The sequence below is a fragment of the Canis lupus genome, chromosome 38 (genome assembly GCF_003254725.2).
Source record: "Canis lupus dingo isolate Sandy chromosome 38, ASM325472v2, whole genome shotgun sequence".
NCBI lineage: Eukaryota > Metazoa > Chordata > Mammalia > Carnivora > Canidae > Canis > Canis lupus.
Window position 1 is genome coordinate 6105966 of NC_064280.1, and position 26750 is coordinate 6132715.

Below are 26750 nucleotides of genomic sequence, written 5' to 3' on the forward strand. Positions count from 1 at the left end.
CTATTTTTTTTGAATGTTAACCCTGATTGCCATTAGCAAAGGAATCATCTACTGCCCAATATGTTGCTTTTTTTTGGCCCAAGGCATGGCTACCCAGAATCTTTCCATATAAAATTCTTGGTTTTAACTTAAACATGATATATAAGTCAGGGTTGTACTGCTATTCTCAGGAGTGGCTGGCGATGGGCAGCAGCATTTACCTTCAACACAATGTCACTTAAAAAGATGCTTTAGGGGAAATTGCTCCATCTTCAGTGTTTGGATCCTGTCTTGTACCCTGCCCCATTACCAAACACTTTAGCTAAGTCAGAAACTCAGCAGCACACTGACTATATTCACAAAGAGCCAAGATAGTGAACCTTGACAGGCAAAAAGAAATAAAAATCTGACAATAATTCAGAAGAGGAATTTATTAAAGGCTTTTTATTATGCTATAGTCTGGGTAGCAATGAGTTCTGGTATCTAAAATTCTAACTTAATACATACCCTTACCAAGACCTCTAGACAGTTTTTGAGTTAATATTCAGATCAATATTCATCCATGGGAAAAAACACCCTGAGGAGAAAGACACACTACTTATCAGATCCAGAAAGAAAATTAAAATATATCTTTATAGAAAAGCACGTTCCTGAACATTATTTACCAGTAACCCACTATGATGCCCAATCTGGCCAAAGAATTAAGTTACTTTAAAATACATGTAGAGCATCTATCTAATCTTTGAAGAATTACTCATGTTCAAAGAAAGCAAATTTTCTTTTAATTAGATGACATTTTATTGTCAACCTCTACACAGCATGAAAAGGATCAAATCACAGGAAACTTACAAAAATCAAGGCATTGGAAACCTAAAATGTCACTTTCTTTACTTTTGCAATTCCCAGTTCTTAGGGTCATATTTGGAATGGTGGACAGAAGGAGGCAAAATGCAATTTAAAGACTTCCATTCATTCTCAAAGGCTTCTCCATTTCCATAGCCCTAGTGTGCTGGCCACCCAAGGTTTAGCTCAGGAGAATTAAGACCTGCTATGTGTAGCAAGTAAGTCCTACAAGCTCTTTAAGGGGTGCTCGAGAGACCTGAATATATATTACATAGCTCTAAAAGCTGCCAGTATTTATATCTGAAATCATCACTCACCTGGGATTGAGATAGTCAAGAAAACAGGAAAACTTTCTTAATTACAGATAATGGGCAAGATAAAAGTTTACATGTTTACATAAACTGATACTCCCAGTGAACTAGAGTCTTTCAGATTTTTGTGGACTTGGAAAATAATCACATGAACCCTTATTATATACAGTAGAGAGCTATAGATGGACAAGATGAAAAAAGTGGAGAAATTACACTATGAAATGTATTATAGCTTGCAAAAATTTATAACCTATTAGATGGAGTAAACTCTTTAAAATTGTAATCCTTTATTCAAGTCAATAGTTGTCAATTTCCATATATATATGTTACAATAGGTAGTTATTAAAGATTCTGATTCTAGGACACTAGCCTCAGAGTCTCTGATTTAGCAGGCCTTGGAAAGGACACTGGGAATCTGAATTTTTCATAAGCACTCCAAGTAATTGTAACACACATGGGCTGAGACCTGTACTTTGAGAAACACTTCAGTAAAGGAGGAAACAAACCCCATGAACTTGACACTCAGTAAACCTGCAGTAGAGATAAAACCCCAAATTTAAAATACATGTATATATTGAACGACAGCCATAAACAATGGTGATCAGGTAAAGCAATATGTCTGAGGAAGTGAAATGGAAAGCAGAGGCAGAACTCAAGCCAGCTTTACAGTCTACCTCTTGAAGCTAAGGGATATAATTGAGGTGCAAAATCTAAATCTAAGGAGGGTTTTTGTTGTTGGTTTGGTTTGGTTTTTTTGCAAAGAAGAGAAAGGAATATGAATAACCACCAGCAGCTTCATTGGACTGGATATGGCTGTCAGCAAATAAAGCCCCTTAGATTGACTAAATCTGCAAAAAGCAGTGGCTGCCAGAGGGAAAAGGAAAATTTTGAAAAGGGAAAGTTCACTAACTGCCTATTTACTTCAATTAGGAAAAGTTAAAAGAAATTCACAATAAATGCTAGATACAAAATTTCATCTTGACTCTTCCAATTAATCATCCTGCAACACCTGGCCTAGGAAATAACCTCTTTCAAAGATAAATAAAGCAAAACAAGATCTATTGACAGGGAAAGGGATAAAAGGGAGAAAGAAAAGAAGAAAAGAAAGAAAGGAAAGGAAAGGAAAGGAAAGGAAAGGAAAGGAAAGGAAAGGAAAGGAAAGGAAAGGAAAGGAAAGGAAAGGAAAGGAAAGGAAAGGAAAAGAAAAGAAAAGAAAAGAAAAGAAAAGAAAAGAAAAGAAAAGAAAAAAAGAAAAGAAAAGAAAAGAAAAGAAAAGAAAAGAAAAGAAAAGAAAAGAAAAGAAAAGAAAAGAAAAGAAAAAAAGAGGGTAAAACGCTCACTGGAAACTTTTCACCATGAAGCAAATAAAAGTTGTTACTAAACCTTGTAACATGAATTCCTAAAACTTGGAAAAGTAACAGTATGAAACAAGAACACAATGCAGAGATGAAAGAGCTCAGGATAGAGATGGAGAAAAAGTAGGAAGATAGGAAACCTAACTAGCAGAAATAGAAGATGTTGGGGGAGAGAGGGAGAGCATGAGTAATAAAACTATGGCTGAAAAACAAAATTAAAAGAATCAGAATGGATATAGTTAAAGATACAGAAGAATATAAAGCAGAAGTGAGAGTAAAATAAAATGCAAGTTAAGTTTTTTTAAAAAATTAAAAATAAAATGCCAGTTATTGAGGGATAGCCTGTGTATAACTTGCTACCCAAAGCGGGGGAAACAAGCAATAGAGCAGGAAACTTACAGCCATAATTTGAGGTGGGGAGGGGGGTACTCGAAGTAAAACACACACACACACACACACACACACACACACACAGTTATGCTGAAAGGGTACTTCATGTTCCAAAGAAAACTAACCCCAAATAGCAAATACCAGAAATAGTCATGTGTGTTTACTTCAAAGCCAAGACTCATCTGGATAGTCAAGCAAAAACTTACCAAGTAACCTATAAGGATAATAAGGTAGGCTGGCCTCAGTCTTTTCCACAGAAATATTCAAATTTAGAAGACAGTGTCTTCTGAGGAAGTGACATGGAAAGCAGAGGCAGAGCTCAAGCCAGTCATCACAGTCTACCTCTTGAAGCTAAGGGATATAATTGAGGACAAATCATACATACATACTCCAAAAGAGTAAGACAAATCATACATACTCCTAAAACATGTAAGTATGAATCAAGAACTTCAAAGCTAGCCATATAAAGGTGTTGTGATTTCTTTTGCCTATTTTAAATAAGATTTCTACTTTTTAAGTAACTTTTAATCGATACTTTTCTGTTCTTCTTAAAAGATCCCTAAAATTGTATAAGCTTCACAAAACCTGAATCTAACACCAAGACAGCCTAGAAGAAGAAATCTTAAATGTAATCATGTCAACTACGACTGCCAGCATGATAGATTCTTCCTCTTACAAATCTCTTGATCATGCTTTTCATTGGCAGAACCAAAACAGAACCCTGCTTACAAGGAAACTTGAGCAAGAGTTTCCCTCAAATACAGGGGCTAGCATAGAAAGGACAAAAAATGGTAAGGAAATGCTTAAGGAGAACCAATTACCTCAGCTACTCAGGAAAAAAAAAAAAAAAAAAAAAAAACACTTGAAGTCTAAAAGGGTTTTCTTCCTCTGTCTCTTAAAAATCCACCAGAGCTATCAATTGATGAATATCTTCAATATCTTTCAAATTAGGTGCTACTTAATCATCCAACTCATAAATGCACATTTAAGACTCATTACAAGTATCAGCAATAATAAAAGCATCACTGATGTTTTAACCATTCTTAAAAACTAGGGGCTTATAACCATTACGGTGAACAAGTGGAAGGGGCCATCATATAGCAACTAGTGTATCCTTGCCCACAACTACTCATGTCTCCCCAACACTGAATGAAATCTCAGGTAAAACTCAAAAGTATTCCCATTACTCCTGAGCAACAAAAACATCTGATCCTAGGGACACTCTCAGGTCAATACTTACATTTCCCTGCCTCATGAATTAATCAAAACTACACACTTCATTTAAAGATAAGCCTCTTCCCAAACCTGCCTGGCTCTGTCCACTTTGAGCTGGAAGCCCACAATGGCAAAGGCAGGGGCAAGGTAGTGCCTCCATTTCCAAGGCTTGGGCTTCTTCACAATTCAAAACCAACTGTGGTTTACTGTAAGGTTAGCATGGAGGGAGGAGGAGATGGAAAACTGAGGGGCACATGATAGTTCTTTTCTGGTACCACGATGATCTGGAAATAGCTTCTGGGCTCAAATGGTATTTAAAGTTGACATTCTCTCGTGGAGCACACTGAGTGTGCTTTTTAGAGACCTTCTCCTAAGAACTCTCTCATGTGCTTTCCTATTAAAGTAATGCCCCCTCTGACCACAGGTTATGATGTTACCTTGCCCCACCAGCATCCTTTTAAAAATGAAGCTAGGCCAACATCTTCACCATGCAAGAGTGGCATTGTATGGTCTGAATACTTCCAGTTAAAGTGAGTCCTTCATAGTCCAAAACAGAAGACTCAGACTTTTGAGACAGGTTTTCTAAAGGCTGTATTTTTAAGATTCCAAACACCAAGACTTTCAGTTGGTGAGAATGAGGCAGAAAAGATGCTTGAGAAGAATGCCCATTGAACCCTTGTTCATTGTTCGGGGACTGTAAACTGGTGCAGCCACCGTGCAAAACATGGAGTTTCCTCAAAAACTTCAAAATAGAAATACCATACAATCCATAATTCTACTTCTGTATATTTATCTGAAGAAACAAAAGACACTAACTTGCAAAGATACACGCACCCCTGTGTTTACTGCAGCAATATTTGCAATAGTCAAGATATGGAAACAGCCTAAGTGTCCATCAATAGATGAATGGACAGAAATGTGGTATATACACACAATGGGATATTACTCAGCCATAAAGAAGAATGAAATCCTGCCATTCACAACATGGATGGACTCAAAGGACATTGTGCTAGGTGAAATCACTAAAAGACAAATACCAAATAATTTCACTTATACATGTAATCTAAAAATAAAATAAAGACAATACCGCAAACAAACTGGTGGTTGCCACAGGGGCGGGGTATAAGGGAGATAAGGGAAATAGCTAAAGGAGCTTAGGAGAACAAACTCCCATATATAAAACAAGGATGAAAAGTGCAGCATAGGGAACATTGTCAATACTATAACAACTCTGGCAACTTTTACCCTTAACATGGTGAGCATTTTGTAATTATCAAATCACTATGTTGTATATCTGAAACTATTATTATAGGTCAACTATACTTCAATTAAAAGCTTAACAAAGGGGATGATGTCCACACGTCACCAGTAGCAGGACAACGTGGGATATTTGGTGAAGAACCTGGGGAGATGGAAGGGGTCTCCTAGTCTAAGCAGCATGCAGTTGGGAGGTCCACAGGACCTCCACAGTTGGTCAGAAACTTCACAAATGCCCTCAACGGCAAGCTATCCACAAAAGCAGTGCTAAGTAACAGTTACACAAGATGGTTTCTATCTTCCAAATTCCCCCTCCCTACACCTACTCCACATATCTCCTCTCACCACCACCCCACCACGCACAGCATGACAACTAGAAGTGAGGGGGGCTAACACATGTTCCTAACCAGACAATACCCACCCCCCTACCCCTGCTTCAACTGCAGATTCACAAGTTGCAGAAATGAAACAGATCACATTGGCTCCCCACCCCAGATCTCCCAGTCAGTGAGGGCAACAGAGTCAGGGAGATCTGAATCAGTTAACAGTAATACTAATAATCCCAAGCACACACAGAACAGTGCCTGGCATACACATGCTAAGTGCCTTACAGGTCTTAATTTCATCCTCACAAGAACTACTATGAGGTAGACACTAGTGTCCTTAAGCAAAGAACAGGAAATTTAGGCTAAAGACTTAGTTTATACACAGCTGCAGGCAAAAAAAAAAAAAGAAGAAGAAGAAGAAAACAAAGAAAAAAAAAGCTCTGATTCAGGAGTCCGTGTTCTTAAGCACTATTCTCTACTAAAGAGAAAGTCAAGCTCTAAACAGGCAGAACTAGACTTATTACCTAAAAACAACTGGGAAGCAGACCTGCCCAAGATGGCCTCATGAGACAAGAGGGAGACTGAATAGAAACAGAGTCTGTGGATAAAAACAAAACTATTTCATACTGAATAGAGACTCCTGAAATAAAGTCACAGCTCAGCCTACACAGAAAATTATCAAAATGGGCTTTACCAGTCCTTACCTGGATCTTGTCATCCCAAGAATCATTGGGCCTCAGGTCACTTCTTGCTGACACTTTTATCCTAGCTAGGTCTCCCAAATCCTACTACTTAGATACCACCTGTCAGTCACCTTTCTCTGGAGCCCCATTCTCTCCACTGTGTCTAATCAAGACCTCTACTCCGCTAAAACTGCTCTAACCCTATCACCTTAAGCTCTTAACCTTATTACTTCAAATCTCCAATTTCCTTTTTCTTTCCTTTCAACCTTAAGAACTCCAAGTTTACTATCCATCACTCTCTACTACAAAACAACATAGAACCAGAAATTAATACAGATTTGGAGGTCAGAAGAAAAGACTTGACCTAGAGTCTATCTCTGGAACTCAGCAGGACTCATGAGCAATAAATAAGAGCCCCTCCCCACAAAAGAGCCCACTTAAGACCCAAGACCTCAGGCAGACACTGCAATTCTCTTAATTTTTATGGTTGTACCAAAAGCAAACTTCCCCCTGAATAGTAGGTGTGACTTGGAGCACGTCTCTAATACATAAAAGACCAGGCTCTTCAGACCTCAAGTTGTAATTTAAACAAAGAATATTAAAAAAAAAAATTTAATCTCCCCAAATTCAGACATGCACAAACACACAATGTTTATTTTTAGTTGTAATATGTACACATTCTGGGAAATTTTTATAGGAATTACAGCTCATTTACTACTATTTGAAACAGAAAAGCTGGTCATGTCTTCCTTAAAAGAGAACTTATTTGAGATACTATAGATATTGGCTTTTGCTTCAAAAACCATTCTTCTGAGATGCTCAGTACCCATAGTCCCCTCGAATAACTTTCGTTACAGCTCAGGACTGTACATGGTTCCTAACTCAGGACATGCTTGGGGAGTTTGAAGTTGCATGATCACATCAGGAAATCTTTTCTGTAAGGACATGTACTGACCTCATGGCATATTTTCATTAATGCAACACTAAAAAGGTCTTCCTGCAGTGCTAACTCAGCTCTGTCCATTAGAAAGCAGGTCACTTGGCTGCCCCACTGAGCTCCTCCACAGTCAAGGAGAAGCCAGAAATGACTCAGCATTCAGCATGAACTAAAATGGTCCAGAAACCTCTTTTCCAAGGAGAATGCAAGCAGCTATGCCTAGACTTTTTAAACAGTTCCTACAGATAAGCGCATTCTAACATTATGAAACTATCAACTAGATCCAAGAACTTAAATTTTTTTATCCATCAGGCACATGGTATTTCACTTTCCAAACACTAAGTTATATAAGCTTCGTCATAAATAAGGCAGACATTAAAATAAATCAGCAATATTATCTTAATTGTACCACACAGAGTAAATATTGAGCATTGCGTCCCACATCTAACAAATGGTGTTGCCGATTTAGCAGAAAACTTTAGCTTTCCAATTTTGCTATGTAACTCTGGTTTTTTAGGCTCTAAGTAGAAAAAAAAAAAAAAAGTAGGCCCTACTATGCCTATAAGGAGTCTGCACAGCAGGTCTGAACTGCTGAAACTCTAAGAAAAAATCAAATACAGTGAATACATTGCATATCTCTATGTGGTTTTCTAAGCCATGCAATGCATCATTCCCTCTATAAGCGATCCAATCCACTGCTCTGATCTGGTAATATTCTTGCCATTAGGACACAACTTAGCAAATGACATGCAAGGTATGCAAAGAATCCAAATATCCAGCAGTTACAAGCAGATTTTAAGTCACTTTCACAAACTTTGATTCAAATCCTATAACATCCCTGAAGACTGCTATTTTCTGAAAATGACAATTTATGCCAGTCGAGAAGAATTATTTCATTAGCAGACATTAAGAAAAAATGTGTGAGCTAAAATTCTTGTTTATGATATTTATTGTTATTTTACTGGCATGCAGTAAATATGTACTATACATGAAGGAAGATTAACTTATTTGATAATGACTACAATTCCACTAACATTACAAAGTAAGCAATGGAGTGATTTACCATCAAAAGTTGTTGGTTTAGGGGATCCCTGGGTGGCTCAGCGGATTAGTGCCTGCCTTCGGCCCAGGGCGTGATCCTGGAGTGCCAGGATCAAGTCTCACGTGGGGCTCCCTGCATGAAGCCTGCTTCTCCCTCTGCTTTTGTCTCTGCCTCTCTGTCTCCCATGAATAAATAAAAAATCTTAAAAAAAAAAAAAAAGTTGTTGGTTTAGAAAAAAATGAGCATAGCTTTGCATGCATGTCTGCATCCATGGCAAAAATGTTTAGACAGCATCTCTCCCTAGAAGATGTCCCATCCAAAGACTGAAACCAAGCTGCTCCAGCTCCTAGCAGCTCTTAGAAGTCAACTGTGAAAACAGGAATCTAGAGGCTCCCAATTCTTCACCACCCTATAAAAACACAGGGGCTTCCAAGTAAGCTTGCATGCTTGAATAAAGCTTCCAAAGCCAAAACGGGTTCCTAAACACTTGGGGTGGTGTAGTCGAATGCTTGGTTAGCTTTGCTGCTTCCGCCTCATTCACTTGGTCTTCGCTGGCCCCAACTCCAATTTACTACCACAGGCTACATCAAGGTAATTACAGGTAAATCAAATACCTGACCCTAAAAACCTCTGTCCCCTACCTCCCTTACCAGGATAAGGTATTAGAACCATTTTGCTACTTAACCAGGATGGCTTGAGTCACATTTCTAAGCCAGAACTGTCATTTGAGAAAATTCAAAGATAAATTGATAGTACAATCAGACCTAAAACATTTAGTCCCCAAACCTATGTTAAATGCTCAAAGAATGAGGATATTTTAAAGTCATTCTATTTTCCTTTGTATTACTGAAAAATATGTTCACTTGTTCACACCTATTGTCAAATAAGATGGTTGCCCCTTATTTTTGACATTAAGACCTCTCCCAAAAAATGTTCCCTTTCAAGCAAGTTTAGATCATTTCAATATCCTTTCAAAGGATCAACATGTTTATGTTCATTTCAGTATTATATGTGTGTGTGTGTGTGTGTTTATGTGTGTGTATAATAATACTAGGGTACTTAAATAATACTAGAGTGCCTATGCTAAGCTTGAAAATACATTCTTTGTTCACAATAGTTTATAGTGAGGTTGGTGAGAAAAGATTTAAGACATGTAACTAGAAACTATAAGCTTATTAGAATTAGAACTGAATTACAGCATGTGATGAGTTTTGAACAAAACTGCCACTTCTGAGTAGGAAGCACAAAACCCATCAATTCACAATTACTCCATATATAAATATTTGAAAAAATTCAAATAGTCTTGAATTTATCTAAAATTCCACACAACTCACATGAGTTCAAGATTTAAGATTATATCTGTCTCCTGTAGGACATCAAGATAAAAATTCACAGAATAAGAGTTTAATTTCCACCTTATACCTTTAAGGAAAGGGCTATAAAATGGAGAAACTGCACGGGACAGAAACCGTATAGCTTAAACACCAGATTATTTTAAAAGAAAATGTGTTTACTCTTTATTTAGAAATGCAGGAGTGGGTCAGTCTAGCATCCACACGCCAGGAGCCTTGGTACCTCTCATCTCGCCACTGCATTCACCATCCTTAAGGAGACCTTTCCGACAAGGGGAGAATAAGAGGAACGACAACTTCAAGCTCACAGATTACCAGTTCAGCAAGCCCAGGGGAAAGAGGGCACCTTTTCCTGATACCACCAGGGATTCAGGGAGAACTTGGATTTAGACAAGGCAGGAGTTGTAGGCAGACCTGTCCCACCCAGGCCAGATGGACCGATGGCAAACAAAGTGTAATCTTACAAAGACAAATCAGGCCATGCTACCAAGAAACAGGAAAAGAAAAACCCAACCAGCTAATCTCCCCTCCATGGAGCCCTTCAAGAATATGGACTATTCACACATCACTGAGGGCCTCCTGAAGCTGGAAATCCCTGACCACCTCATCTTGACTCTTCCACTGGTTCCTGAGGGCCAAGGCCTAGTTCCATCTGGCAACAGGGATTTCCACCCTCAAGAGTGGTGGAACTCTGGGCCTGACACCTGCCCCTGGCAGCACTGGGCTGCCCCCGAGCAGCAGCCGCACATCAGATTCTCCCAAGCCTGGGCTCCAACAAGGCAGCTGCGAGTGGGTGGCAGGATGGGGGTGCTCCAGGCCTCAGCTGACTTCCTCCAGTACCTGGTAAGCATCCCATCACACACATTGCATTTCTGGGCCTTCATGGGCACGCTGGCTCAGATCGCACCTCTCCTGGAGCCTCTTCTGGCCCGAGGTGGGGCCACTTCCCCCCAGAGCAACTAACACGTGGCAGTGACCCCATGCCCCTCACTGTCCTCACCATGTGCTCAACTAAGAAGCCCTGCCTCCCCTCTGCCCCAGGCCAACCTCTCTTCCTGCGCCCTGGGGAGGGGTCTGGATGCCCACTGCCCACCTCCCAGGGGCCTGGAAGGCCTCCTCAGCCCCTGTGGGGCATCAGTGATAGCAGAAGGCCCCAGCACTCTGGGAAACCATGCTGATGCTGCCCAAGGGGCTAAAGGTGTCAATAAAATGCTGGGGACAGGGTGAGCAGGGGTGGCCTAGGAATTCCTACAATACCTGGATATCAAATAAATAACATGAAAAGTCCTAAAGGATTAAAACCAACCTCCTGCATCTATCAAAACAACAGAAGCTTCATTCAGCCACTGAGCAGCAGGATATGGAGAAGCCTGCTTTTACAGAAAAACACAAACCTTACCTTCTAGTATCCCACATAATGCAAGGATTTAAAGGTTCTCACATTGGGGAATTCACATCTGAAAGGCCCAGCCACAAGAATTCTGGTAAGAAATTATCTGTTAAAAAAAAGAAAAGAAAAGAAGAAGAAAAGAAAAGAAAAGAAGAAGAAAAAAAAGAAAAGAAAAGAAAAGAAAAGAAAAGAAAAGAAAAGAAAAGAAAAGAAAAGAAGAAAAAGAAAAAAATTATCTGTAGATTTCAGTTGACTGCTCATCACAAATTACAACTGCCCAAAGGCATTTCTTCTGTTGCCTTTAGCTGTTAAGTTATATTATTTAACTTGTATAGTTACTTACTTTTGTATATATTTTAAGACCAGCACTATGTTTGACCTACCATTTTCCCCTCATGGAATACTGTCTAGTATGATATCATTTAGATATTATTTAATACTTTTTATCTGCCTTGGCATTTAAGATTCTAAGAAAAATATCTGGTTCTCTTTTTTCAGTTTTTCTTCATTAGGGCCCAGGAAGAAAAGAAACTGCATGAGGAAAGGATCGAGGTGTGTAAGTGGTGACGTATCTGCATTTTTGAGAATTTGTTATTTAGATTTTCTCCAGAAAAATAAAATGATTTCTTTCCCTTCAATTTGTACATTTGTTGCTTGAAAGTTTGTGGGCTGCTTACAACATAAATACAAAAACTGAGTTTTTAAGAGAAATAATGCATTCTTACTTCTTGGTAAGTCACTTTACAGCATTGGGACCAAAATGCAAATTGTAGTCATTTGCTGTAAGTGGTTTCCATTAAGATAACAGAACTATAAAACATTCTCTCTCATTTTTTGGTCAAATCTTTTTATAATATATACCTAGCACCATTAAGATACAGTGTTATTATTTAGCCCGTTATTTGTACTCCTAAGTGTTTTGCAGATGCTTCATTACGCTTTTCTAAAACTCATTATTACCATCTTCTCATTTAAATCAATTAAGGTATTTCTCTATTTAGGAGACTAAGTTTAGATCAACGAGGGTATGTCTAATTATTCTAATTCAACTATGATCATGGAGGCTGTGTTGAATGATAATATAATATACAAATTCTTTATCAAAAAACCTTATTATCAGTCAAAATGTTTGTGAATCTATAGTTTTAATATAGATTGGACTTTTCATACTAGTCTAAACATAAGACCACATTCCTACCTGGTCTTGTTGATGAGCAACATTAACATCAATTCAAGTGACCACATTACCTTTTTGCTCCTATGCCACCTTGAAACCTTACTATTAGAGAATTAGTTCTTCAATTCAAGACCTTGGAAAATGGGAGGAGGTGGAGGAGGAAAACACTCCATGAACAGTTGAGAGGAAAAAACTCAAAGGGGAGTTGAGACCACACCAAGTACTTCATAACTTCCCTTAAGTCAACCCTCACTGCACCTTCATTTTTATCCATGAAAAGCAAGCAAAATAGCCAGCGCTCAAGAACCAAAGGTTGTGGTGTAACAAACATCACTGTAGCACCAACCAGCCCTAATTCCCAGTCCTCAGCCCAGGATGGAAGAGGGAGTAGTAGCTAGCTTGGGGCTTGAGGGTAAGAAGTGGTTTTATTGTACCTACATTTGGATGATTTGGAGACTCATGATAAAGCAGTAGACTTTCCCTGTGGGGTTGGGGGGAAAATAACACGTAAAAAATGGAATTACCACCATGCTAAACTTTATTTCACATTTTAACTTTATTTTAATTAAAATATTACATGGAGTAAAAAAATATATATATTACATGGAGTAATAACTTAGGTAAGTAGACACAGATATAATCTTTAAAAACAATACCTTTTCAAGTATGTCCTAGGAAACTAAGCTTCTATTTCCTTCCCCTTACCAAATAGCACCACTTATTACAGTCCTGTGCATTGTTCTGCACCAGAAAGTTGAGCAGCTGACAAGTTCAATTAGAAATCTTATTTTCCCTTGATTAGGTTAATCTCTAATCAATGGCTTTACATAGGGTATTTAAATAAATTTGATTAGAACTCTAAGGGTCATAATCTGTGAATCACATTCTTAGGTTGTTTCCAAAATTTTTAAGTGCAAGTGAGTTAAACACTGAAGTGTACCTTTTAAACATCACCAGAAAAAGCCCCCCATGAACTGGACACCATAAAAAACCACAATATTTTGTATAAAAATGAAACAGTACAATCTCCTGATTTGTCCTTCAGTGTTAAAGTAACATAGATTACAGAGGATCATTCTGATGGGTAGGAGAAAAAGGAATCCACTCATTTATTCAAAAAGTTATCTGAAGCATACAGAAGAGCCATATGGCCCTTCTAAGGAAATCCTAAATCTAAAGAGAGCAGCCCATTCATTTAGGTGGCTTTCAACACATTTAAAAGTTGATGTATGAAAACTCCCTAAGGTGGCTTTTAGTTTTTAAACCAAGCAGTTTGCCTTTATGAGCTGCCACCAGAATACTAATGATAAAATCTGAAATTTACTACGCTCTAAGAACCCTACTAATGTACATGTTGTATAAGTCGTTACAACAGAAACCATGTGATCTGCAAAGCCTTAAATATTTACTATATGGCTTACTCTGCTGGAAAAAAGTTTGCCAGCTCCTGACCCACACTAGAGCTAACAATTCTTTTAAGCTCTTCCCTGCTTCGTTGGTTTGGTTAAACGTTGACTTATCCTATTATTATTGAATAGTAAAAAATCTCAATATTTAAATTCTGCAGCTTAAATCTACTTATTAAGAATCCTGTCAGCTGTCATAAATTTACACATTGCTAAGAAAAATATATTTATACACAGCTCCTTCTCTTCTATATTGTAAATCTGCTTTCTAGATACTCTTAAGATGCACATCTAACTTTTATAAGGAAGGTATATGACCATCTTGGAGCTATACCGTCTGTCTCCATTACCTAACAGAGCAAGTAATTAGGCAATCAGACACTTTAAAGTCTATTTTTTATCTATGTAGCTAGTAAATAAAACTCTAAATTTTAGTCCTTAATCTCACTTAAAGGAGATAAACCACATTTGTTCCGTGAGAAGGTGGTAGTTTCTGGGCCAACAAGCCCTTCGAAGAGTCCAGCACTAAAACATAGAAATCTTTTAAGGTAGGAGATTGGAAAGGAAAATGTGCAATAACTGTTTATAATCTATTTATCCTCTTCATCTGAGCAATTGAAAAACTCCTACAGCTGCCTTCTATTTAGTTTTTTTTCCTTTTCCTTGTTTTTCTCTTGTCTCCTGGAGGAAAAAAAAAAAAAAAAAGAACAGAACCAGATTATCAGGCAGAAAAGAAAAAGCAGTAGAGAATAATTATTTCAGTTCATTCTCTGCTCACACCCTGCACCACCACCAACCTGCGTCATGCGCACTGTGGCCTGGCCCTGCCCTAAAAGCTAACACGGTCATGTATTTTACTGTAAGATAAGCACAAACTCAACATAAAATATCACAAACAGCAGCAAAATGTCCTGAAGACTTTAGTCACGAGCATTATATAGTCTCACTAAGCAATACAAAACCTAAAGACTAACGTATAGCAGCAATTAGGGCCAAACCAAAAGGAAATCATACTGTTTTCAAACAGGAATGTTAATAAATATGGAAATCCTGACTTCTAGCTGAAGGGCGTTGTCAGTATTCAAATTACAGTTTGGGTCAAGGCAAGAAGAAACAAGGTAAAAAGGAGGATAGCACATAGATTAAGAGGATACTGGAAGAGCTATTGAAAATGTGGCATGATCTTCAGGAGGAATGACCTTTACCTCTGGCAATAAAGAAGTCTTTGGGGACTTTAGCTAAGATTCTTTCCACAGAGCAAAGGGAGTAGAAGGTGGATATCCACACCCCTGGGAAATCTAAGTAGAAGCAGACTCTTCAGATCCAAAGGACAAAGATAAATAAAAGAACAAAGCTTTGAAGCGTAAAAACCCGAGGCTCCTTCATGTCCATATTTCATACTATCCTATCCCCCCGCAATACAGTAGCCCTAATTAAAAGCAGTAATTAAAAGAGGAACAGAGAGGGAAGGTGGACAGAAGAAAGAAAAATAAAAGTGGGAGGGTGGGGAGGCAGCCAGGGGCAGGTGAAGAATATGAACAAGGAGGAACTGGATACTCCGAGTAGAAGACAGGAAGCAGGCGGCAAAATAAATCTAGTAGAAAAGATAGTATATAGAGAGAGAGAACCCGCAGTTGGGAGGCAGGAGAAGGACAAGAATCAGAACAAAGGGAGGGATCTGAAGGTATTAAGACCTGAGAACCATCTATGAAGAATTAATCCCCAAAAGAAAGCCAGGAGGAGGAAGTAGATGCAAAAAATAAGAGAGACTAACCCCAAAGCAGGTCAGGTTTGTTTACCAACTAGTATTATAAAATACTAGTCTAAGACACCCAGAGAAACTTAAAACCACAGCGAAACTTATTTTAAATTATATTTCATTCAAGAAGGGATACTAACTTTAAGATTTTAGGCTCTGGAGGAGAGGAGAGGATTAGGGTAAGGCTAAGATTTGCAGCACAGACTGTGTAAATTCCAGAGAGTCAGGAAAAGAAACTTCTTTCAACTTAACTGTCTATTCAAGGACGGTTACAGGAAAAAGAATCATCAAATGTCGAGAATGGTGTTCTTTTCATAAGCTCTAGGGTAGAAAGCATATTTACTAGTCCGTCCACCTGCAGCAAGAGAAGGAGAATGAAAAATTGCACTGTCTATGTTACTGTGTGCCCAGCACAAAGTAAGGGCTCATTAAATATTTATTGATAGAATGAACTCATCTTTTTTATTATTGCTGTAAAATAAATATCATGGGTTAAAGGATATTCAAAATCCCAATTCAGAGTTATAAGAGGCAACTAAATCTTTTTGAAGCTTAAGAAGGTATGATCTAAGATATTGCTTTAAAAGGACTATGACTTGTTGAACCACATGTAGGACAAGATTCTAAGAGCTTTATATCTCATTTAATCTTCCCAGCATACCTGCAAGAGGGCAATTATGCTCTCCAGTCAACAACTTAAGAAACTAAAGCTCCAAGAATTTTAGTGTATCACCCACTAACCATTGAGGGCCTCTGAGTAATGGATCTTGTCTACCAGAAAATAAATTCCACAAGGCCAGGGGTTTTGGCCTATTTTGGTCTCGGCTGTTTCCTCCTAGATAAATGTCTGACACAAAGAAGAAACTAGACAAGTATTTATTGAATGAATAAGTAAATGAATGTCTATGTATGATCAAACAACTGAATATGGCTGGGGGAAAAAAAATACACAACCTTGCCAACGGATCTCATTTTAAATTCATGACGGTTAACCTCCGAAGTGGGCTCCTAGCCTTGACATAGCAATCCGAGTTCTTTCAGTCCCTCATATATATATATATATATATATAGTACTTAAAACCATGAGTCAGGATGAGATCACTTCAAATAAGCATAAGGAAAAGAAAGGATCTAATGTTTACAAGCCAGAGAGATCAGGGGAAAAAAACAAAAATAACTCTAAGAGAAGCTAGTGAGGCAGGGCAAGACTTAAGAGAACATGATGTCCCAGAAGCAAAAACAACACAGTATTTCAAAAAGGGGTTAATTAGTTGGTTTCTCCAAGAAACAGATGTACATGCGGAAGGTTTAGTGGGGAGTGCTCTCCGTGTTGGTACCTGTAAGGAGCTGGGAAACAGGATAGTGCAGAGGGCTTAACTAACCTTACAGGCGGGTCAGAGGCTGGGAGAGTGATTCTGTTATCTCCCCACCCCCCTTGAAGCAACATGCCTGCATCCACCTGTCATTGGATTCAGCTGGTCTCAACTCTATACCTGGTACTCCTCCTCCTTCTCTGTTATGTAGATTCACCTTATCCTGGGAGTTAATCCCAAATTCCCCTCTAGTCACCAGACTAATAATTTTTTTTAAGATTTTATTTATTTATTTATTTATTTATTTGACAGCACAAGCAGGGGGAGAAGCAGAGAGAGAAGCAACTTCCCCCATCCCCATCCACTCACATGTTCATACCCTAGAGCTTGTCAATTCGAAAAACAAACGGGACCCCTTCTGCATCGATCAGAAGCAGAACCACTGAAAATCTGATAAGTAAAACAGAATTGGGAGCTTGTTACTCGCCTTCTATAAGGCTATTATCTTCATGTCCAGTGTTGGAACTTGAACTCCACGGGGCAGGCAGTTAAAAGGGAAGCTGAATATAAAATGGGGAAAAACCAAATTAAAACCCACAAGGACAGATTGGAGCCTTGTCAGGCTTTCACCACATCCAACCTCAAATTGGGCATTCTGCTGGAGACAAACACCCTTCATGAGGGAGTGAAACACATACCTGATTCAGGGGTTGGAGTTGCTGAAGGAGGAAGCCAGAGGTGCTGTGTTGGCAGTTTCTGGATGCAGCCCCACAGCAATGAGATAAACCAACACCAGGCAACAATGTACATGAGCTACAAAAGCACCCACCCCATTCTTAAGCATAAAAACAAAACGGCTGCTGGTTCGTTTCCACCTTCCCTAAATACAAATGCACCAGAAGGCAACCTAGGTAAGGTGGTTCAGTTGGAACAAATAGGATCGTTGCAAGACTACCATCCCCCACCCTCTACAGTTAATTTCAATTCTAGCATGCCCTGACAACCAGCTGCTATCTTTCCAGCTCATTCCCTCTTTGACTCTTCTCACAGTTCTTTGCTCCCTCTCCTAAGGGTCCAGCAGTTCATCGATCCTCAAGGAAGCTCACAGTCAGCTTCCCCTATGCCAATTTATTATTGGAATCACTCCCTTGCATACACTCATATCTCACTTTCCTCTCTCTCTTTTCATGATGCTCACCTGCTAAAATACCCACACACACCTCCACCATTCAGTCCAATTCTCTACTTACTCATTGCCCGCACCTGCACAGCTGGACTATTACTGCAAAACACATGTAACCATTCTGATAGACCTCACTTTAAACTGTTTTGAGTGCATTCACCTCAAATGAATTCCTAGTAGTCTCCAGTGGCCCTACTATAGTTCCCTACAACACAGAGATATACCATCTCATGCCTTCTCCATTTCATACTTCTCAAACTTTAAACACATCCTCCCCCTTTCACACTCAGCTTATTACCTTGCTCTTCCTTGTATATGTTACCTGCTGCTTCATAATAAAACATACAAAAACCATGATCCAACTCAGTATTCTATGACTTGGTAATTTGGACTGAGCTTGCCTGTTCTAAGCTGGGTTCACTCACTGGTGTGAGCCTCAACTGAGGCAGCTGGGATGTCAAGGGCAGCTGGTGCTCCCTCTCCACATGGATTTTCATTCTGCATCTTAGTTCCTAGAACAAGAATGGAAGCTTCAAGATTTCCCAAGGCCTAGGGTTAGAACTGGAACATCACCTCTGCTGCATTCTTTAGGACAGAGCAAATCACAGGTCCAATTGAAAGTGTTGTGGAAGCAGACTTGACCTGTTGGTGACAGGGCAATTTGTGGCTATGGTTAGAAGCCACCACACTGTTTTATTACTTGTAAAAAGGCCAATGGATCACAAATAAGATCAGAAAGTAAAAGAAACACCACATCCATATTTTTTTTACTTAACTTATCAATATTCTCATATAAATACAAATTATCAAAATGTATTGAATACTTGTGCTATTGGTTTTTTACTTTAAATATTGATTGAATTATACATTAAATGTTCTCTGACAGGGATCAAGTCAAATATAAATGGAACGCAGCCATGTTCACCCACTTATGAAATCTATGGCTGTGTTCACACTACAACAGAGGAGTTGAATAGTTGCAACAGAGATAGTATGACCCATAAAGCCTAAAATATTTATCTGGCCTTTTACAAAATAAGTTTGCCAATTCCTGCTCGATGGCATCATTTTTCCATCTCTGAGGTAAGCCTATTGATTGTAGAATTCTAGCAGACATCATGTCCATTATTCAAATCCCAGTGGTTTATGCGAAAGAACTACCTCAACAGTGCCACACTTTATAGACTCAACCGTTGTGTTCCAAGAAATTTCTGTGGTAGGCTTTTCAGATGCTCCCACATAAAATGAAATATTTATTCTGTATAACAATACAAAGATCTCAAAGAACACTTAGTACAGCCACCTCTTCAAATACCACTAAACCTAAGTAATGCATAAGACCATCTATCTTTTAGTTTATCAAACCATTAATCAAATATAAAAGACTAACACTTAGATACGGTTCTTTAGCATTACTGTACTTTAGAATCATCTGGGGAAGTTACTAACAGGCTGATTCTCAAGCCCCATCTCTCAGAGACTATAATCCATTAAGTTTGACAGCCTGGGAACCTGCATTTTGAACAAGCACTACACTGATTTTGACACTGGTGGTCTAGACACTTCACTGTGAGAAGCTCTCAACTAAATAGGGTGAGGAACCAAAAATAAATGAGGCTTAATTACCCATTGTTTTTACTGCTTTATTTTCTATAAAAAAAAAAAATCTATATCCCATAGGTTACCAGGTAATTAATTAGTAACAGATCACTTCCTTAGAAGTTTTACCAGAGTTCAATAGAACTTATTGTTAGGTACTTCGGATACTATTCCAAAGTTACTTTGCTCAACCTCTTATATGGTCTTCCTGATAATATCGATTATATTTTACCAGCATTTTTAAATCATCAAAAATGAAAACCATAATATAAAATAAATAGTCAAAACCATTGGACCTTTTTGAGCATTTTGGAAGGCACCTCTATTACCCCTGTCTCTCCTTAGAACCCTACTCCAAAACGAGTTGCTGAGGTTTTTCTTAGAAACAAAACAAAACCATGTAATGGAAAGAGAATTGAAATTAAAAGACCTAGATGTGACTCATCTGTGTATGCAGTCTCAAAACAAATTTCTTACTTGTAACAGGAGGGGATCGTGCTAACTACTTTTTGCTATACCTCACATACTTGACAATGTGTGATTTTCTACTCTTTATATTTACATCAGGACTTTATAGATCAATTTAAAGTGTTCACATCGATCCTTATTTGGGGCATACAAGTGGATTAAGAAAGTTCTCCCATTGCCACAGATACTGTACTATCTTTAGTAGTATCTAAATAAAAAAAATAAGAAACTTCAAATTGACACCCGTTGGAAGAAATAGCATTCTTTCTTTCCTTTTAAATTCATGAATACATGGAAAGTTACATTTCATTACAATTTCAATTTTACATGACTGTATCACTGGAATGTTGCTAGTGAAATGTAATGATGGTTTAGGCCATCGGTTCACCTATGAATAACTGAGATGTCTTAGCTGGATGAATTCTCATTCCATGTTGACTGTTTTGCTACTACCATAAATAATGTTCAGGCAGAGCTATGTGAGGGAAAATGAAGAATTTTTTGCAGTCCTTTTGATAGCATAGATATGGAAATGCCCAAAATTGTTCTCCTTTTTTATTATTTTGCATTTATATAGCACCTTCAATGTAACTTAAAACCCGTAAAAATTGGAGGCAATGAATTGATGCCTGAGAGAACCTTAATGGAACAGGATCCAGAATGGAGCATAGAAGAAAAACAATGCTCCTGTGATTATGACTTTATAAACAAATCCAATTGCTTTTTGTAGTGTTTTTTTCCTCTATTTGTATACCATATGCACATATGCAACAATAAGCCAAGTAGTTTCTAGCAAAGGCATCAGATAGCCTACATGTCAAAGAGACAAAGGCTCTTGAAAATGACAACGAATATCATTCACTTAGAGGCCACAGCTCTCCGAGCAGTGTGTCCCTGAGCAAATAGAATAACAGCAACAGAAGTAGCAGCTTCTGTTTATATACTGTCTTTTAGGTAGTAGGCACTACCCTAAGTATTTTACACACATTTCATCTAATTTTCACGAAACACAAAATCTGATGAGGAAAGTATCATATCCCAGTTTTAATGATGAGAAAATTGTGTTGGAAGTTAAAACTTTAGGTCGCAGTTATGTTGCCAGAAAGATGCAGAGCCTAGGAGCAAACCTATGTTTGACCACAGGTAAGCAATGACTTTGCTCCTCCAAAGGATTCACTCTTCATCTTTCCCACTCTCCAACCCAATATCATACCCTCTCCAGAGGCTCAGTGCCTTATTCCTGAACTATTTCTATTAAGAGCCCATCAAACTCCTTAGCACATAGTAGGTTCTTAACAAATGGTTGTTCTTTTCCTTTTCACTTCACTATGAATAATTACTCTTCTGTCTGGCTTGGCTCTCTGCTATCTAAAGTGGAAGCCACATGGCTTATAAACATACACCCAGTAAAAAATAATGAAAACCAATATTAATGTGTGTATCTTGATATGTTTACATTTTAACTTGGGACACCTGAAAACACAGTACTCACTCTAAAGGATCCATTTCAGGCTCTGTGATAGGCTAGTGGTAGAGATGTTTGAGGGTAAGAAGATTAGAGTGACCAACCGTCCCAGTCTGCCCAGATTGAGGAGCCTCCCAGGACATGGGACTTTCAGTGCCAAAATTAGACTATCCCAGGCAAACCAGGGTCATCCTACCATAAATCCTTTAAAATAACTCCGGTGATACTCCTTTAGGGTTAATCCACTAGTGTAGAAAAACTATACATTGCTTTCTTTACCCAAACACATGTACATAAACATTAGCTGAGGAGAAACTTTGAAAAGAATGGATGATGATGGTAAGTATGTTAAGCAAAAACAAAAATATATGATCCCAAAACATGATTTTAATATCACTAATCAAATTTCATCTTGAAATACTAATGGGGACCATAAGATCATGGGAATTCTCTGTATAATTCCCATGTATATCTGTATATACCATTATATGGTAGTTTGCATTTTTTTCCTCCCCTTGCTTGGGTTTATTTCTATGTAACTTATTCAAATATTGAAAATTTGTTTAATAGATAAACCTACTCAAAACCGAGGTTACTAGCATCACATGTTCCACATGCATACTTACTATCTCATGACATAAGAAGGAGCTCATGAGACGAGGGCGGTTATTTATTTACTTTGACCAAAATGTTCAGTGATTTGTATTTCAAGATACACTGTAATATTGAAGCATTGTTTATAATTTCAGATATTAGAAACTGGTCAAGATTTTCTCCAAAGATAGTTACCCTTGAGATTTATAATATCTCTGTCCTATGTCTTCTAAAAATTCTGGTGTCATACATTATATATCAATGAAATGGTAAATACAAAGAATTTTTTAGATTAAGGCAATAGGCAGTAACGGTGTAATTTTTGTCTGAACTTTCTTGAAATACTTTCTCAGGAAAACACAATACCTGATGGCATTTAGAGCATAGTTTTTTATAGACTCAAGCTGCTAAGAATAACAAAACACAAGCAATATACTGAGGAGATTTAATGTCCAATTTAAATAATAAAATATCTAGTCCCATTCTAAAGCCTTTGTTATAAAAAGCATCACTACAGTTTCCATAAACACTTTTCGAGTCCATGAAACTCTCTTTCCCGAGTCTGATGCTAGTTGGGGAAATACCAAGAAAGAGGAAAAAGGAGGAGAAATAAATAATTTAGTATTTATTAATGTGTTTTTTTACACTAAATGATATTGCACCATTGTTCTCAGCTCATCCTGGATCTGAGCAAAATGAAATGTGAATGGAAGGTGAGGGGAAGGTAAGTAGGGTGAAAAGGGAAGGGAAGAATGAAAAATTTTCCATCACTTCCAGTCATTCAGATGGTGGTACCACCTCTTCCCCACCTCTACCCTCCCATAAAATACTTCAAATATAAATACTGTAAAGGCAGTACTATGTTATCAATACTAACTATAAAGAATGGGTCAAGGAATTAAAGCATAAATTATGAAGTTTCTTATCGCTAATACTTCTCTGTATCATTTTATGAGAAACTAAGTTTCTGTAGCAAACTAAATTTTCATTACTATATACTAAACCTTATTATTTATTAGATTCCCAGTGAGTAATTAGGGTTTTTAATTAAACAGTAAACCATTGAAAATTAAATGTAAGTAATTAAGTCTAAAATTAATGGAGTGGGAGCAAAGGGCAAATGATATCAAGAACTTCTTTTATTTCTGTCAAAGGCACTTCTTTCCTACTTTTGGTCAGTTAGAGATTGAAGCAATACAGAAGAAGGCAAATGAAGTGTGAATTGGAGAATTAGCAATAGCTGACACCTACATACCATTTGCCATGCACTCTGATAAATAACTTTTCATTTATTAATTCAAGTTACTATCTACCTCATTAAAGACTCACCCCATAAGGAAGACAGTATCATTAGCCCCATTTTACAGATAAGAATATTAAGGCAATGAAAGCTTGAGTAACTTAACCGAGGTGATTCGTCTAACAAACAGAACTGAATTTTCAGCACAGATGTCCTAGTTTCAGATTCCGTGTTCTTAATTAACCACACTCGATACACACTCTAAGAAAATGGCTATTCACAGGTATAATACTAAATTAAGATAATTTAAAGGTAACAGATAAATGAGCCATCTAAAGCTACGTGGAACAACATAGATGAATCTCACAGACACAATACTGAGTAAAAGAAACCAAACTAAAGAGTACATAGGTATTATTCCATTCATATTAAACAACAAAAAGCAAGCAAAGCAAATGCTGCGTTGCTAGAAGGTAGGATGGTAGTGTCACCCTTGGGAGTGAGGGGTAGTAACAGGAAGGGTATATGAGGAGGGCTTCTGGTGCTGTTAAGTCTGTTTTTTGTACTGGATGTTTACACCCATTACATGGTAGGATAATTTGTGAAAATGCATCCAGCTAGGTCCTTATGATATGTGCCTTTTTCTATGTGTAATTAAAAAAATTTTTTTTTAATTTTTATTTATTTATGATAGTTACAGAGAGAGAGAAAGGCAGAGACACAGGCAGAAGGAGAAGCAGGCTCCATGCATCGGGAGCCCGATGTGGGATTCGATCCCGGGTCTCCAGGATCGTGCCCTGGGCCAAAGGCAGGCGCCAAACCGCTGCGCCACCCAGGGATCCCCCTCTATGTGTAATTATATTCAATAAAAGGTTTGAAAGAAGGAGAATGGGAACTTTTAAAGTCAGCTTAACTAAAGCCATGAAAAGCCCTCTCCTTGCTTCTATTAACTCTCTGGCTGTCCCATTCAAACAAAGGGAATCCTGAAGTATCATATCCCCATTATACCCTGACACTTTTCTTTCTCTTTTTTCTCTTTAATTCTCTCTTACAAAAAAAACTAAAAGGAGGAAAAGCTATTTGTAGTTTCCTCCACTAAATAATAATTTGAATGTCCTGCTTCAATTTATTTGGGGAAAAGGGTTACAAATAAGAATGACAGAATTTCTGACCCATCAATAATTTAAAATGTTGTCAGGGACTAAACAGCTTTTCTCCAAACATCAAGACTGATGGGAAATTTGCCTCAGCATCATGACAAGACTCTACCCTCGCTAATGCTGTTCCATCCAGTACCAGAAAGGGAAAAGAGGGAGGTGGTGTTGGAGATAGGGCTTTTGTCAGAATTAGGAAGAAAAAGAGAAACCCAGAATCCACATTCTAAAAGGTAAAAAAAAAAAAAAAAAGTAAAAACTATGATATCTGATTTTCATGGCTTGAAAACCCTCAGAACATTGGTTTCAAACGGGATATATATTTCTCCAAACTGCCATATAAGCCTTTTGAGCCTGAGACACCTAATAATGAGAAAAATAAGGAAGAAAACACACCATCTTCTCAGAAATTGTTTCTAATGGAAACCTAGTTTTGACAACCCCACCACCTGCTTTATATCATTAAACTGAAGGAGACTATGAATAGGAAGGGGGTGGAGGAGAGACATTGCTAATAAAATATTTAAGAACATCAGGAAGAGCCATGTCAGGCTTTTAGTTTACCCAGAAAAAGCATCTTCCTAAAGTATCAGTCAACCAAGATTTACTGTATTAATAAAATCACCTTCAGATTATAAAGGTAGAAAAAATGCACAAAATGCAGACAGATAACCTATTTTTAAAGTCTGGAATAAAAGGACAAAATGCCCTAGAAGAAAGGCAATGTCAAGTATCTTGCTCTTAGTGGCTGCAGTATTTACTTTGACCTCCTCATTAGCAGGTGATTGGTACTGAATACCAAATTTTTGAAAATCATCTAGGAGCTGTGTTCTAATGGAGCAGGAATATCCACATAATGTTAAAGATTTAGTATCTCTTGAAACAAACAAACAAACAAAGAAGCAGGGATGGCTACATAGTTCAATTCAAAACTACTACCTCCTCCACAATTATTTTTGCTATAGATGAACGATTGATTGCATACGATGGAATTTACCATCTTTCAAATGTGCATTTTCCTGTTGAACACGGAAATAATGATGGTCCCAGAGAGCCATGCAGATTGCCCAATCTATCAGCATTTTTCTCTATGTTTGACTTTCATTCCTCTGCATTTGATTGCTTCTGAAATAATGGTAGCAGAATTGAAAATACTTTCTATTCCCCAGGTGATTTTCATTTGTGATAGATAAGCAAATGCAATTTTCCCTATTACAGTAACCAGGGAAAGACACCCCCAGACATTAGCAAGCTCAATAAATACAGGGGTGGGGAACCCCCTGGGTACACTAGCCCACTCAAATGAGAGGGAAATAGGGACTGCGAGCAGCTAAACAAGCAAAGTCGGTGTTCATCCGCACATTCTTGGTGACTGGACATTCCATCTAAGCATTCAGATTATATGACTTTCTCATTCTGGGGCCTATTTTCTGCACAGGAAAAATGAGACTAAGCAGAAATCCTGTGCTATGACTTTGTACTAATTTAAAATGCTATGAAAAGCTTGAATTATCTATCATTGCAGTACCTGAGTTGTTTTCTCTGACTTTATCTTCCTTACAATGAAACTTCCCTCTACCCTGTCCTTCCCCTCACCCACACACCAAACCAGTCAGTTTTGAACAATGGGAAATTGTTTTCTTTATGGCATTTACTATTTATCACTCACTGCGGAGGGGTCTGCGGAGGAAGATTCTTAAGGGTTTTGCAAGAAAATGTGAGCTGTCAGCCTCACTGATCTGCATAAAATTCCTCCTCAGTCTCAACTATTTTGCTTTTGTTTCGGGTTATTTTAAATGGGGAAGTAACATAAAGAGAAAATGTTTTAAAAGCCCAACCTTAGGCTTCTTTCACTCCATATTTTGTTACTTTTTTTTTTTGGCAAGAAAAACTTAATTATGTAAAGTAGTGACAGCTCACCCAGATCTTTCACTGATCCACAGCACAGATAAGCAATTTTGAGGAAGTTAAATATTCAGTGAAGATACTGCTAATCACTACCCCAGGAACAGCCCAACAGAAAGATTATTCTTTGCATTGTGGATGTGCTTGTCATTTGCAGAGCTTTGCAAATACTCCAAAAAAGAGAGGCTTGGGGGAAAAATAACTCTCAAAGGTGAAAATGCAAAATTTACAGTCTTTCGTAAATTATTTCATGATAGGTGTTATAATGTTCATAGAAATTAAGGGACAGTCTATTCTTAAAATTTCAGAAGGAAATGGACAATCTTGCATGAGACAAAATCTCTCCAAATCAAACCATTTTGCTAAAAAATACCTGAGTATATGCACCATTCTTTAGAAATAATCAT

The 26750-nt window shown here is 37.9% G+C and overlaps 1 long non-coding RNA gene across 2 annotated transcripts in view; it reads right to left on the reverse strand.

Annotated features, from left to right (window-relative positions):
• The window catches only part of LOC112642909 (uncharacterized), an 86679-nt gene that overhangs the window by 54141 nt on the left and 5788 nt on the right, over positions 1 to 26750 (reverse strand). For both annotated transcript variants that reach the window (XR_007409219.1, XR_007409218.1), the window contains exons 2-3: positions 12696 to 12738; positions 11090 to 11186 (exon numbers count right to left, since the gene is read on the reverse strand). This is a non-coding gene — a long non-coding RNA (uncharacterized LOC112642909). The remainder of the gene's footprint in view (positions 1 to 11089; positions 11187 to 12695; positions 12739 to 26750) is intronic.